A 15,077-nucleotide genomic window follows, 5' to 3' on the forward strand; every position below is an offset into this window, starting at 1 on the left:
CCAATTTCCATTGTCTAGTGCTGTGAGTATAGAGGCGACTGTGATCATCCGAAAACGCTGTTTACGCAAGTACCGGTTGAGGCCCCGAAGATCTAAGATGGGCCTCCAGTTTTCTTCTCTGTAAGGAAGTAGAGTGAATAAAAACCTTTCCCCTGGAATCGCTCCGGCACTCTTTCCACCGCCCCTATGAACATAAGATGGTCCACCTCCTGTTTGAGTCTCACCTTGTGGGAAGCATCCCTGAGGTGGGGCCTGGGCGGAGGTTTCGGCGGTGGGAGCAACTGGAAGGGGATCGCGTAACCCGTGGCTATGATCTCCAGTACCCATTTGTCTGCGGTGATCTTTTGCCATTGGGGGTGAAACGGTCGGAGGCGATGATGATGGAACATTAGCTGGGGATGGCATTGCACGATGGTAGTGATAGGGCAGCCCTCGACCTGCCCGTCAAACTTGTTGCCTTTGGGCCTACCCTGAGGATGCGCGGCTTTGTTGAGAACATCGCCTGGGAGTTCTATACTGTTGCTGCTGTTGATGTCACCCTTGGTCGTAGCCCCGTTGGTACTGAGCACGCTGTGGTTGGTACGGGTATCGTCTTTGCTGAGGGTAATATTTTTTCTTCCTATATGGAGGGGTATAAATGCCCAGGGTTCTAAGTGTAGCTCTGGAGTCCTTACTGGAGTGAAGGACCGAATCGGTTGAATCTGCAAATAACTTTTGCGTGTCAAAGGGGAGATCAACACTCTTCGCCTGCAGATCCCTCGGGATTCCCGATGTCTGAAGCCAGGATTCTCTGCGCATGACCACTGCTGTAGCCATTGAGCGTGCCACCGTGTCCGCCATGTCCAGGGCGAGCTGGACTCCCGTCCTCGAAGCCGTGTAGCCCTCTTGCACAATCGCCTTCAAACACCGGCTTCTTATCTTCCGGAAGCGAATCCATGAGAGAAGTAAGCCTGGAGTAATTGTCAAAATTATGGTTCGCTAGATGTGCTGCATAATTTGCCACTCTCAACAGCAGGGTGGAGGAGGAATATACCTTTCTGCCAAACAAATCTAGCTTCTTGGCATCTTTGTCTGAACCCCCCGATTTGTACTGAGAAGTCTGATCTCTGCTGAGACGATTCTACCACCAATGAATTTGGTTGTGGGTGACTAAAGAGGATCTCCATGCCCTTCACTGGGATGAAGCATTTCTTATCTGCTCTCTTGTTTATAGGTGGAGCGGAAGCCGGGGCCTGCCATATGGTGATGGCTGACTCCACGATGGCTTCGTCGAGCGGGATAGCGATTTTGGATGAAGCTGGGGGACTCAGATTTTTCAGGACTTTGTGATGCTTCTCCTGTACCTCTGCTGTTTGGATGCCTTGCGTGAAAGCCACACTTTTAAACAGCTCCTGAAACTGTTTGAGGTCGTCCGGGGAAGCAACGTCCCCGGGGGCCGTAGCCTCGTCGGGGGAGGACAGGAAGAACCACTAGGGTAAGCCTCCCTCGAACTCTCAGGTTCCTGCGGTCGATGGTACACCTGCTCACTAGAGGCTTGCGAAGGAAAGTCTCGGGGTTCCAAAATTAACTCCCCTTGAGACAGCTGTGTTTCTGTCCCCGGCCGGGAGTGTCCACGGGGGTATTGGACGGCTGGGGGGGGGACCTGTCCCTAGGTGTATGCCTGGGGTGTCTCTGTCCAGCACGGTAAAAGCGACCATGGCAGCACGGGCACAGGTCCGGGGATGGAGACCTGGACCACTCTCGGGGTGCGTACCGCCAGTGTCTGAGAGAGCGAGATCTCCACAATGATTCAGACAGTGGTGAAACTGGTTTGTGATAGTACTCCAAGGGATCCAATCGCAGAAAGGGCAAAGGTGTCCCAAGCCATGGTGACGCTGGTTGGAGGAATGGAGGAGGCGGCTCTGGATAGGCTGGAAGAGACTCAGATCTTCTGGGTGGCGTGCGCAGCATAAGGGGAGGGCTTGTTGACAGTAGCATTGCAGCCCTGTCCGGAGAGGGGCTGTAGTGCCGGGTTTTTGCTCTCGCCTTTCCCCTCCCCTGCAGGGCTGGCACCGCCCCCTCCCGTGCTGGGGATCTTGGTCCCGCTGTCGGCGCCGTGCTCGGCACGCTCAGCTGCGGTGCCGCACGGATAACGTTCTCCGGTGCCTGCAGGCTGCATGCCTGATGGCCCTGCACCGCTGGCGCTGCAGGGGTCGGTGCCGCCTGTGGCAGTGCCGCCGGTTCCGGCGCTTGCCTGGCCGCCGCTCCGAGTGCTGTGCGTGCCGGCTGTTTAGTAATCGGAGGCTCAGCCTCTGCCACGTGCGCTGCTGCGCTGCCGCTTGTTTGGGTATGCAGCTGGGGGCTGTGTGCTACGCCCGTCCCGCTCGCTGTGACCGCCGGCAGGGATCATGCTGGAGAGAGCTTCCTCCGTTTCTGCACCGAGGGGGGGAGGGAAGCCGCCTTCCTTTTATGGAGCCCAGGGGGTCCCTCCGGTTGAGGCCTCTCCAGCACATCGGGCTGGAGAGCCTTATCAAACAACAGCATTTTCAGCCGCATTTCTCTGTCTTTCCTGGCCCTGGCTGTGAGCTTAGCACAATGGGAACACTTCTGGGTAACGTGCGATTCCCCCAGGCACCTAATGCATTGACTATGCCCATCGGAGGCCGGCATAGCTTCGCGGCAGGACTCACACTTTTTGAATCCTGAAGAGGACATCGCGGTGAGAGTCTTTTGAGCTGTGAATAGGGTACTTAGCACTAGATTCGTGCCTGTTCCCCTTTCACGGACCCCAGCCCGCCACGGCAGAGGCCTACTGGCCTTCACATCCCCGCGTCTTCTCCGCTCCTCTCTCTTTTTACTATATAGTTATATTTTTTTTTTGTCCTTTCTTCTTTTTCTCTTTCTCTTTCTTTTTTTTTTTTTTTTTGGCAAGGAAAAAGCCAACAATTTACACGAAAAAACTCTAACTAAGCTGACTCTGGCCATAGCCTGAGCAGATTCCATCTGCAGCCGATGGCAGCTGAGAAGGAACTGGCGGGGACCAGATCGTGCACGCGGCCGGGGACGCGCAAGGGAGCGGTGAGCGCCAGCGCATGCGTGATCCAGGAGAAACTGCTGGAAAGTTTCCGATCTGCGGCGCCGGGCGAGCCCGACACCTTTTGTGGAGCACCCATGGGGACACTCAATGAAGAACACATGGGATTGTCTCTGGAGTGTGTTGCCAAAGTTCAAGAAAAGCAAGATAGATATTGCCCCACCAAGTGTGTGTGTTCTGGACAGCATGTGAAAGTTAGGCACTTTGAAATTGTTGGAATACAACTAATGGATATGATTAGTGGTTTTTAGTTGCTATGTATTTTACAGGGAATGGTCGGTTTGCCTACTTACATCCATGCCCATTAAAAAAAAAAAAGTAGCATTCCTGCTGGCAGTCTTCAAACTCCAATGTCATCATTCTTAAATTGAGAACATTCTTCGGTAGAAAAATGTTAAGATACTGGTTATTCCTAAATCACGTTAAAAATCTCAAGCTGCCCCTCAAACGATGAAGGTGGCATAGGCTTCCTCTGAGATGTTAATTGCAAATATTTTGTATCTAAATCCAACCCTTCTTCTAACTGCCCGACATCAATGTTCTGCATCTAGTAATATGTTGTATGCATAAACATCGCCAGGTCTTATGATGCTATTAATGTTTACAAATTTAAGAAGCCACCCAAGTACAAAATATTTATATTATTTGGGGAATTTGTTACCTGACAATGCTTACTCAATTCCTTAACACACACTGAAAGAACCATCTCTCCAAGGATAGTAAGGGAGGACAATGCCTTCCTTAACCACTTCAATTTAAATATTTAGTTTATAAACCATGTAATTTTTAAAAATAAGATAGTTTTAAGAGCTGAACGATTTCCTATTGAAAACAGAAGCATTTGGACTCTCGTGGAAGGTAACTTCAAATCCTGTTAATCCCTGATCAAACTAAATGGCTCTCTCAGAAAAGGGAATGAATGATGTTCAGCATTAAAATAAAAACTTACAAATATTCTCAGGCTTCTTGTCACATACACAGAGGCACCGAAGAAAAAATTATAATCATCCTGCACACTGATACAACCCCACTGATTACTGCATCTAGTTAAGCCCCAGAAAGATGTTTTTTCCCCCAGCTGCAGCAAGATGGGAAAAAAATGTCAACTCTTCTGGACTCATACTCCTAAAAACCCTAATGCGCATTTCATGCTTGTAACACCATGTGATGCTATACTGCTCAGTATCGGAGGGGTAGCCAAGTTAGTCTATAATGTGCCACAGGATTCGTGTGGAGTGTTTCTTTTTAAAAAAAAAAAAAAAAAAAGGACTAACAGATACTTGGGAGCACACACTTTCGTGGGCAAAGACCTGCTTCATCAGATGTGACTGTGCTGCACTGGTAAATACATCTGCACTCATACCAACTCTTACACTCTCAGCTCACACCTCCAAATCAGCCAGAAACAGAAGCAGCAATAAGCCAACTGCAAGCAAGTAAAACATAAGGAAGCAAAAGCTTTCTGCATCTGACGTCACCAAGACTTCAAAATCATTGGCTAGATGACATTTCCGAAAGCACTGCCAAGTGATTAGAATTCAATACTTTTTTGTAAAAGACAATTAAAATGCAATTGTTGTTTTAGCTTTGCCCATTAAGCTCCAGATTGTTTAGAATGAATACAAAACAGGCTCATTTACTTTCAGGAGTAACAGATTGAATTTGGACTGTTGCAAAAAAAAAAAAAGAAGGATTTTCTAGTCTCATAGAATCAAGGCCAGGGCAGGGGAACAGAAATCCTATATGGAGAACCCAGAGACCCTTTAAAGTTTGCTTGTTCTGCCACACCTGGGCTGCAGCCTTCTTGTCGCTCTGCAGCTGGCTGCTGGGGAAGTGATGGGGATGAGGCACGGCAATCGGAAGTAACTGGAAAAACAGGTTGGCTGTTTGGGTATGGTGACCCAAAGGAGAAGTTGGGAACCATGGCCCTGTGCTTTCCCAGTCTTTTAGGTCTGGCACAAGTGCCCTTCCCTCTTTTACCTCTTCCCATATGAGGGGAGCTACAAGAAGGAGTGGAGGAGATTAGATATCCTTTAAAAACATGATTTAATCCAGTTTCCGGGAGAAATTCTGTGGGGAGGGGCAGGCAGTGGGAAAGGCTCAGATGGTTCCTGCCAGCCTTTGAATCTTCATTTGTCAAGTCTCATTCATCCCCCTACTTCATTGAGAGAACAAGACTGCTGAACTGCCATCACCACATTCCTGACACCTGTAGAGCTGCACTCAAGTAACACCTGTACCAAATCTCATGCTTCAGAGCTTCAGCAGGTCACCTCAGGGGTCAAACAAAATTCCTTCCCAAATACACAATTTGGCAGATGTGTTCTGGGGGGAGAAAGGGGCCCCCCTCCTTTAAAGCATCAGAGACGGCCAGAGCTGAAGAAAGGACATCAGGTGAGGTGGATCAGTGTTATAGGGAACCCTTACGGATGCCTAGCTGGTGTGCCTTGCTCACTTGCTTAGGGTTATACAGACCAGCAGATGTGGAGCTGGAAAGACATTTCCCCCAGGTCAGATTGGTAGGGAACTTGTGTGTGTTTCTTGCAGGTTTGTGGCTAGAAACGATCTCCCCTCCAGGGTCAATTTGCCTGAAAAGATTATCCAGGCACTGCCATTAACCGAAGTCCCCACTAGCATAAGCATTCGGACGTGGATGCCACCTCAGTCTCTGACTGTGGTGCACATCTGTTTAGTCTTCTGAAACCTTAAATGCTGTAGTACAACTCATTGACTTGACTACATTGGCATCTGGATAAAAAGTAGCAGCCTGGGAGATGCAGGCAAGTCAGTTTACATATATCAATAGCTTGTGCAGATCTCCTAAACATAGTTCCACAGATTTTTCTTAATCTGCTCGACAATCTATTGCCTAGTTTTGTTTCCTGCTTTAACTGGATATTTTACTATATGATCCTTTAGCTGTTTGGATAGGGCAGCTGCTCCTTCTTCCCTATGAAGGAAGAGTCCCCTTTTCGAGTGCGTACACATGAAGCTGGCATCAGCACCTGTCTAGAGCCTGGTCTTTTCTGCACTGATGTGTCATGGTCCCCTCTGCAAAAGGTGAGCACAAGAATCAGACGCTGAATTTGTTTGTTTCCGCTTGGGGAGTTTGTCCCTGTAAACCTGCTTCAGAAAAGAGTGGAGCAGAAGTTCAAGTTGCTTTCAAGGACTGCTAAAAGTCTTACAAATATTTTTGAAGTAATCTCCTCGTTCTCAAAGATGCTGTCCTTTGGAGGAGTGGCGGGGGTAGAACCAAGACCCCTTTTTCCTCCCCTCCCGCCTCCTGTTGGCAGGTCTGCTTTCTGCCCTTCCATATACCTGAAGGTTACCAGCTGAGGGCTTCAGCTTCCCCAGAAGCTCCACCCCTTTACTCTGTGGGGTCCACTTGGGTCTGCAATTCCCTTTGAGGTCCCAACCTGGGACATCAGTAACGGTCTTTGGCATGGGGGAGGAGGAAGAGGTTGTTACTAAACTGGCAGCAGGGTGGAAGAAACTGTGCCTGAAGAACACTTATTGAACAATGACAACGACAGCAGGCATGCTGCATCTAATGCCTTCCATTCACATAGCCCAACAGGAGCAGGGGGTGGTGGCTGAGTTCCACAGTCTCCTGCTGCACACTACAGGGACTAAGCTGCTCTCTTTGTGTCAGTTCTCACCCTCATCCTTTTGTGCTGGGCAGGAGGGTTTGGAGAGGTGAGGAGATCCAAATTGGGCTTAAGCAACAGTGTTACAACCACACAGATGCCCCGAAGAGACGGGGACTCAGGGGAGACAGACCTCTCCTTTTATCAGCTTAGCTCACTCTCTGAACCAGCCCCTGCTAATGCCTGTAACTCCTGAACTCTGCTTCCCCTCTCTCCCCCCTAGCAGGGAACACTGTTAACGGTGTTTCACTAAAAGTCATTATTCAATATGGAGTCCCCATTAGGATCCATCTTGAAATGGAGTATGGAAAAATCATTGAGTCATCCCCCCCCCCACCTCAGAAAAGGGCACGAACTAAAGGCAGGGAAAAAGGGCGTCACATGGTACAAATCTGCCTGGAGACAAGAAGCTATGAGAGGAGCTGACCCAGCCTGCTCTGGGTGCTCTCTCTCTCTGTGCTGCCTCCCCAGCTTAGAGCTGAAGCACTGGAGGAAGAGGAGACCCACTGGTGGCTAGGGTGAGACACTCCACACTCCCTATTCTTCAGCAGGAGACCTTGTAGGCCAGGAGCTTTATTCAGTTAAAGTTTAAGACTAAGACAAAGGAGTGTAGTCTCTTACCCACACACACACCATCATTTCTCCTAGGCATTGCTACACACAGGACCATGAGTCAAGAGCAGAAGGCAGAAGATAGAAAAGAATTCCATCTGTTCGTGTGCCTGGAAAAGAGCATCTAGGAGGCAGATTCCCCAGGTTTTCCCTTTCCTTCCTAAGGAACAGCTCTACCTACCTGCCATCCATACATTGCTTTGGACTGCGGTAGGAGTGACTTTGAGAAGGGGAGTTCAGGGGAAAAGTCTGCTGGAGCTCAAGGGGTAACTCCCCTCACTTGTAAATAGTTCTGACAACTGGAGGGTTTTATTGAGTTTACACTCATTAAATAAATCGTTGTTCACCTTTTATTTAAGGGGTGTTCAATGTGCACGGTGATAGAAACGTTAGGGGGTCCCGGCCTGTAAAAGCAGAAAACCTTTTCTGAACGCTGTTCTCAGGTAACACCTCGGCCCAAGGACATGGCTGGGAACGAGACAATTCAACAACTGATCTTGGTAATTCTTAGATTGATAGGAACTCACGTTTGAAATCTCCCCGAGAAACTCTGCAGCCAGAAGAAAAGCCAAAATACCCTTCAGGGGACTGGATAGTCACCTGCTGCCAGCAATTAGTGGAACTGGTTTTGCCCCCAAGCTGCAGTCAGCCTGAAAGGCTCAAATGACTTATGGACCTTCGCATAATGAAGTATTTATTTGCCCTTATCTGTCATCTAAGGATAATCATTTTAGAAAATTGGAAGGCCTAGATAACTTGCACACAAGGATCCTAAAATATCTGGCTAAGGAGATACTTTGGCCCACTAAGTTGCACACAAGGGTCCTGAAATAGCTAGCCCACTAACGTTACATTTTATTCAGTCCTGCATACCGAGAAATTCCAGAACACTGGAAGCTCAAGAATGATACTATTGTTGTACAAATACCAGAAAGATAAGCAGGCTGACCAGGGTAACTGTAATTCTGGGTAGCCTGCCACGAGATTCATTTGATAAAGATTTCAAGAATTGAATTATAATTAGTGTCAATCAACACAGTTTTATGGAAAACAGGTCTTGTCAAACAAATGATTTAATTCTTCAATGCAATTATAAGTTTGGCTGATAAAAATAACTGTGTAAATGTAATATTCACCTTCCAAAGAAATCTAACTCAGTGTCTTATGACATTGATTAAAAATAAGCAACATACAATAGTGAAGCACATTAAAAGGCATAAAGAACTGACTTAGTGAGTTCTCAAAAAAGCAATTGTCCATGGGAAACTATTATGATCGAAAGAGGGTGTTTTTAGGACTGGTCTGCAGTGGTCTGTATTAACCTGATGCTATTCAAGGGGGAGGGATAGCTCAGTGGTTTGAGCACTGGGCTGCTAAACCCAGGGTTGTGAGCTCAATCCCATGAGGAGGCCGCTTAGGGATCCGGGGTAAATAGATTAGAAAAGCAATGGCACTTGGTCCTGCCGAAGGGCAGGGGACTGGACTCGACCTCCCAAGGTCCCTTCCAGCTCTATGAGATGTGTATCTCCATTTTTAGGGGGAGGGATAGCTCATTGGTTTGCTCATTGGCCTGCTAAACCCAGGGCTGCGAGTTCAATCCTTGAGGAGGCTATTTAGGGAGTGGAGCAAACAGATGTCAGGGATGCTGCTTGGTCCTGGCAAGAGGGCAGGGGACTGGACTCGATGACCTCCCAATGTCCCTTCCAGTTCCAGGAAGTGTGTATCTCCAATTAACATTTTCAATAACCTAGAAAAATCTTAAAAACAATAATCACTTGCTGATAACAGTTCTAGAGGACAAAAGAATAATAATGAGGACATGAAACTCACACAGACTATGGGTCACATGGCAAGCTGAGCTCATTCAAACAAACATTTCAATACACTCAGACACAGAGTTATACCTTTGGTAATCAGGAATACAGACTATTCCTACAGAATGTGGCACAATATCCCAGAAACGGAGTGACTTAAGCACTCTATACTTATGGGTAGACGGATGCTCAGGTGGTCCATCTACCAGGCACATGCTAAACCAAAAGTTCAGAGCATTCCTGTCCACCCCAGTACTCCTTGCAGTCACAAAGGAAGTTGATGGGAAGAGTTTCTCCCATTAACCTCCCACCGCAGGGACAGTGGAGAAAGTCGACCTAAGGTATACCAACACTAACTACACTACTCAACTTTCTCCTCTAGTGTAGGCCTGCTCTGAAAATGATCTCAGTGATACACTGAAGCTGCAAGTGAGCATGAGTTTCCACTAGATGGAGGATTGATTTAGATCACCGGTTACACCCATTACATCTGGTTTACCTACATCGATTTAATCATTCATGTAAAACATTGCTGTTTTTACTTATTTTCCTAAAGGAAGGCTGGTTCTCAGTGGTTACTAACTAGTGTAAATACAGCATTTACACTGAATTTGGTACTTCTGTTAACTAGGGAAGGTGCACCTTTGCCTAAAGTAAGCAATTATATGGTTTAACTTACATTTATTCAGATCCTTCTTTTTACAGTTTTGTCAGAAAATGGTAAATGATAACCTGTCAGTAAACAATGTTGGTTTTTTTTTTTGTTTTTTTTTGGGGGGAAACTCATAATAGGTGTCATCCATTTGGATGGACATGTAACTAACTAATGTCCCAAAACAGCTTTATATTAAATAAAAACTACTGGAAATATTCTATCAAAACATGTTTTCCATTTAAAACAAAGGAAGTGTCTGTTAAGTAGCCAATTAATTGAACCGACTGTTTCTAGTCACAATGACCCTCAAGATTTTAGTACTGTTGGATGTCATCCTTAGATGTAATCCTGTCTTCCAAGAGGAAAACAAGCTGTACTGTTTTTTGACCACACAACTAGTTCCTTATTTTGACTGAACTAGTCATTGAACTGAATGTGTGAAATAGATGGTTATGAAGGAAAGAGGCTGCTGCTGTTAAAAGTTGGTTTAACACTTCAACATACTATGCTTCCTGATACTTAGCTAGTGGTTTGATTTAAAAAAAAAAGTCTTGGCAGCAAACACATACAGCTTTATTTTATTTGTGTAATTTACTTGAACAGATTACGTTAAGGCCTAAACTTGTAAACTGTGCATTTGTTTTAAAGTAAGCCTGTACAGTATTTCAGTTAATTTTTAAATGCCATTTTAACATCATTGATGCTTTAGGTACATGGGTTTTCCAGCATAAAATTGTGGCAGAAAGGGCTAAAGTGGCAAAAATATTTAATGGTAGGGGTGATTAATCCCTAGTAATTTGCCTCAAGGAAGTAATGGATTTTCAATCTCTTGAGGTATTAAAAGATTAGCTAAAGGGCAACACAAAAAAGTTATTAGGCTCAATATAAGGGTAACTGGGTGAAACTGAATGGGCTGTGATATACAAGAGGTCAGAATAAATAATTTAGTGGTCATTTCTGGCCTTAAACGCTATTAAACTCCCTCAGAAAACTCCAAAGATGCATTCAAAAAACTGGATCACTCACTCTGAGACACTCTGGAATGAATCAATATCAAAGTTTCTCCCACAACTACAATTTTATTCCAGAATTCTTTCGCTCTGGTTGAAGTTACCACCACAAAACACTCAGTCAACTCCTCCCTATGCCTCTTAACCTCAGACACAAAAGCACAGCCACACAGCAAGGCAAGCGCCACACTTCCATTAATTCTATTTGCAAGATGCCCCACAAGTTAGGGCAATCTAAACACATTTTGTGTTAACTGCATGCTATAACTCCATGCTAACTTCATGAGCTTTACTTCCCGTGAGCATTAATCCCAAGTAATTCCCTTCCATCAATGCAGACGAAAAAAGAAATCTAATCAATTCTCCTTTTGTGGTTTTCACACTGTGAAGAGGTTAGATTTTTTTTTAATCCAGATGTGCCAAATTTTAGTCCTGAGGAAGGCTGTAAACAATATAGATTTCCATGGTTCAACATCTCAAATCACTTACAAACTTAGCAAAGTACCTGAAGATGAACAGGTCATGCTGCACTTGGTCCTGTATTTAGCCCTTTGCCTACAGTAAATGAAAGCCATTCCCTTGTATTGATGGAATGAAGAGGGGTGGAGAGCTGTTTCTGACACAATAAGATGGTGTATAAACCTTTTCTGAACACCTTCGTGATTCAAACATGCACCTTCACAAATTAAAGGATGAAACTGGGCTGAAATCCTTGTTACTCTCTCACTGTCACCCAATCCGTTGCAAAATTGTTACAGAATATGCACACACAAAGAGCTATTTTTAGCAGTCTAAGTGTCTGTCTGAAAAGGCAGCTTTTATCAACAAGCTTTATTGATACTGCCTTGTCTCAGAGTCAGCTGTTTGTTGACACTTTCGCCGAGGCAATACTTACATCCCCTATGAGGGGATGTTGCTTTGTGGCAGAAGCAGCGCTGGCGCTTTCACTGCGGGGATGGGGGAAGTTGAGCATCCATGAACAACAAATGTTTTGTCAATCGAGTGCAAGTGTAGACACACTAAATGGGATCAGAGCAAGCGCTAAAACGGTCACAAAAAAGGATACTGTTGGCTAACTTGTCCCCATGTGTTCAAGGGCTGCATTTTTCTATGGAGGGGGTGCCAGGGTCTGGGGTGGAGGATGGGTGCAGAAGGGAGCTTGGGATAGAAGACTGAAGTGCAAGATAGGGCATTGGGTCTGAGAGGGAGTTTGGGTAAAGGAGATGGTTGTGACCTGCTACAGGGGTTTGGGGTACTGGGTATGGGCAGGGGTGCAGGAGAGGATCGTACCAGAAGCAAGCTCTGGCCAGGAAGTGCTTAACTAAGCTGTTCCTGGCCAGCAGCACTCTGGCAGGCTTCCCTGCCTGCCAACAGCCCCAGGCTACTGGCTATTCTAGGCTGTTTTCTGTGCTCAAGGAGCGCGTCATTCGCTGTCCCACCTCCAGCAAAATCCCTTGGTTCCCGTTGGCCGGTTTCACACATTACCTTCTCTCCCCGCCCCCGCACCCCATGATCCTCTTGCCCAGAAACCAGTCAAATGGACCAGAGGAGTTTGGGGGGGGGGGCAGCACCCAAAGCTCTCCCCTCTCCTGTAGGGGCTGGACACAGGCCAAGAAAGGTTTGGCAGGCCGGATCCAGCCCAGGGGCCATATCTTGCCCACCCTGGCACATAAAATTCATACGGAGGGAATGGACTCAGGACTGGGGCAAAGCATTTGCAGAGCAAGGACTCCAGCTGAGGGTGTGGGCTTTGGGGTGGAGGTGGGGTAAAGAAGCTTAGGGCTGGGACAGAGGGTTGTGGTAAAAGGGCTCTGGATGATCTGGTGCAGGATCTGGGGAGGGTGCGTTCAGGGTGCAGGAAAGGAGTATGGGCTCTGTAGGAGAGGAGGGGACCAGGAGTGAGGGTGAGAGGATGGAGATGACGACTCAGGACTGGAAGGGAGAGGGATTCAAGGTGCAGCAGAGAGTTAGGGCTCCAGCTCACATACGTGGTTCCATGCTCGGCCACCTGGGACAGTCCCTCTCTGCCAGCCATGGCAGCTTCAGGACTTCTTTCTCCCAGCTGCAGCCCTGAGCCCCTGCACAGGACATAATAGCTCACATGCAGAGTTTAACGGGAAGTTGTGTGGCCGTGCAGCCACACAGCTTTAGGGGAACTGAACCGAGGAGGAAGAACCACCAAATCAAGCAGGGAATACATTTTTATTTTTCTAATTTAAATGTGAGTGTACCAGTATGTTTGTAGTTCATCACTTCATATAGCTGAATTTACAACCCAAGAGTGACTGATCAAAAACACCAGACACACAGAACAGAAACAAACCAAAATACCTGCTATAAGTAAAGAATTAGCAAAAAAATATAAATATCTTCTCTAATTGAGAAACACTGATTACCGGGACCACTAAGAGATGTGTCAATAAGAATGGGAAAAGCAAATACAAACATTTTACTCTTCGTAGTTAACGTAACTAGACTACAGTAGAAACTTCCATCTTACCACTCCCAAATTTAGAGAGACAGTGACACCTTGAATCTCTACGTTCTTTTGTGATTTTCCTAACAAGTACAGTCACGAGGACCATTTAGATTATTTTAGTGCAAGCTTGTGGAGTGAATTTGAACTCCAAAATTTATTTTTATCATTTTATAGTATTAAGAGTGGTAAAGTGTAATTGGAATCTTTAAAGACGACAGTTTACTGAGATCAAATAGAAATGGAAAGGGACCAAAAAAACCCCACGATTCTTTGGTCAGTGTGCCCTCCAGGGAATTACTCTAAATTCCTGCTATTTAATGCAATATAAGGCCATGAGGCTGACAGTCCACATCTGTGGGAGGTGCAAAGATTTATACTATTTTGCCACCCAATTAACCAACCAACTGTTCCAATTATCTGTAAACATATTCAGCTGTCCATCAGTAGCTGGATAAACAAGCCAATGTACTTCCTGTTCTTATCTTCTGTTGTAAAGTTGCTTTATTACTTCCGGGTATGTTAAGACTGTCCTAGATGTCTTAAAATACAGTAAACTTTCATATCCAGCAGCTGTAGGATATTGAAATATTCTGGGTAATAGAGAGGTATACTTAGCAATGCATAACACTAAGAAAACAAGATCAGATACCAAGGTACTCTGCATAAATTTTTGTTCTTTTATTCACCAAACAGTAGTACTGTACACTGTAAACGTATACTGTATTTGCTCTATTCGTATTTACTTTCTATAAGTACAGTATGGTAACTAACTAAAATTTACTTATGGTCAAAATGGCAATTATTTGAGAGCTCCAGATAACAGAATGCCGGATATGAAAGAAAGTTTACTGTATTGAGAGGTAGCTGTGGCAGTCTGCATCTTCAAAAACAACAAGAAGTCCTGTGGCACCTTACAGGCTAACAGATATTTAAATGCATCCGATGAAGTGGGTCTTTGCCCACGAAAGTTTATGCTCCAAAATATCCGTTAGTCTGTAAGGTGCCCCAGGACTTGTTGTTTTTAAAGTTACTGTAACAGTTTCATGATGTACCTTTCCCATTTAATTTGTTATCTACTGTAGTCAGCTATTAAAGCTAAACATAATCATATCAACTTTCTGGCCATTTTAGAGACATGAGTATTTTGCAACCCCTTAACCTCTAACTTCTCTTTGCTGCCCACGTGACCTGGCAAGTCTCACATACACAACACACCACATGGCTGCATTTGAAAGTTTTACTCATCTGTTTCTCCACAATATATGGAGACATTTTATGGCTTTGATACTCCACAGCCAATGAGAAATTGGTGTAAATGGTTTCAGAGATAATGCATTGTAAAGACGACTCTAAACGTGAAAAACCAGTCACACTTTAAAAGGAAGCTACATACCAGCACAATTTTGTCCGGCCAAAGCGAGGTTGGCGCTGCCCTGCCACACAAGATTTTATTTCAGGAAGGTGCACCACTCTTTTTCCAAAGTATGGATTTCAATTACAAGAATCTGTTATGGCCATATTCCCTCCCAAAGTCCGAACAGTAGTTCAGAGATCATCTCTTAAATTCAGTCTTTTAATCCAAATACAGCCTTTTAATCCAAAATTCATTACAAACCTAGGTCTCAATCCTCCAAAGGGATCTACAAGGACTCCTTTGGAGTGATACCACCCATCTCCTATCACCAGGTGCTGCCAGTGTTTACATCATCCTCTTTCCTCTCCTATTAGCTGTAAACACCCTATACTGCCCTCATGTTGATCCTGAAGATTTCAGGGCAGAAATGTTT

General features: G+C 45.6%; 1 protein-coding gene across 3 annotated transcripts in view; it reads right to left on the reverse strand.

The window, feature by feature from the left end:
- NEDD4L (NEDD4 like E3 ubiquitin protein ligase) overlaps positions 1-15,077 on the reverse strand; it is a 334,332-nt gene that overhangs the window by 287,558 nt on the left and 31,697 nt on the right. The window lies entirely within an intron of this gene.

The sequence above is a fragment of the Carettochelys insculpta genome, chromosome 5 (assembly GCF_033958435.1).
Source record: "Carettochelys insculpta isolate YL-2023 chromosome 5, ASM3395843v1, whole genome shotgun sequence".
NCBI lineage: Eukaryota > Metazoa > Chordata > Testudines > Carettochelyidae > Carettochelys > Carettochelys insculpta.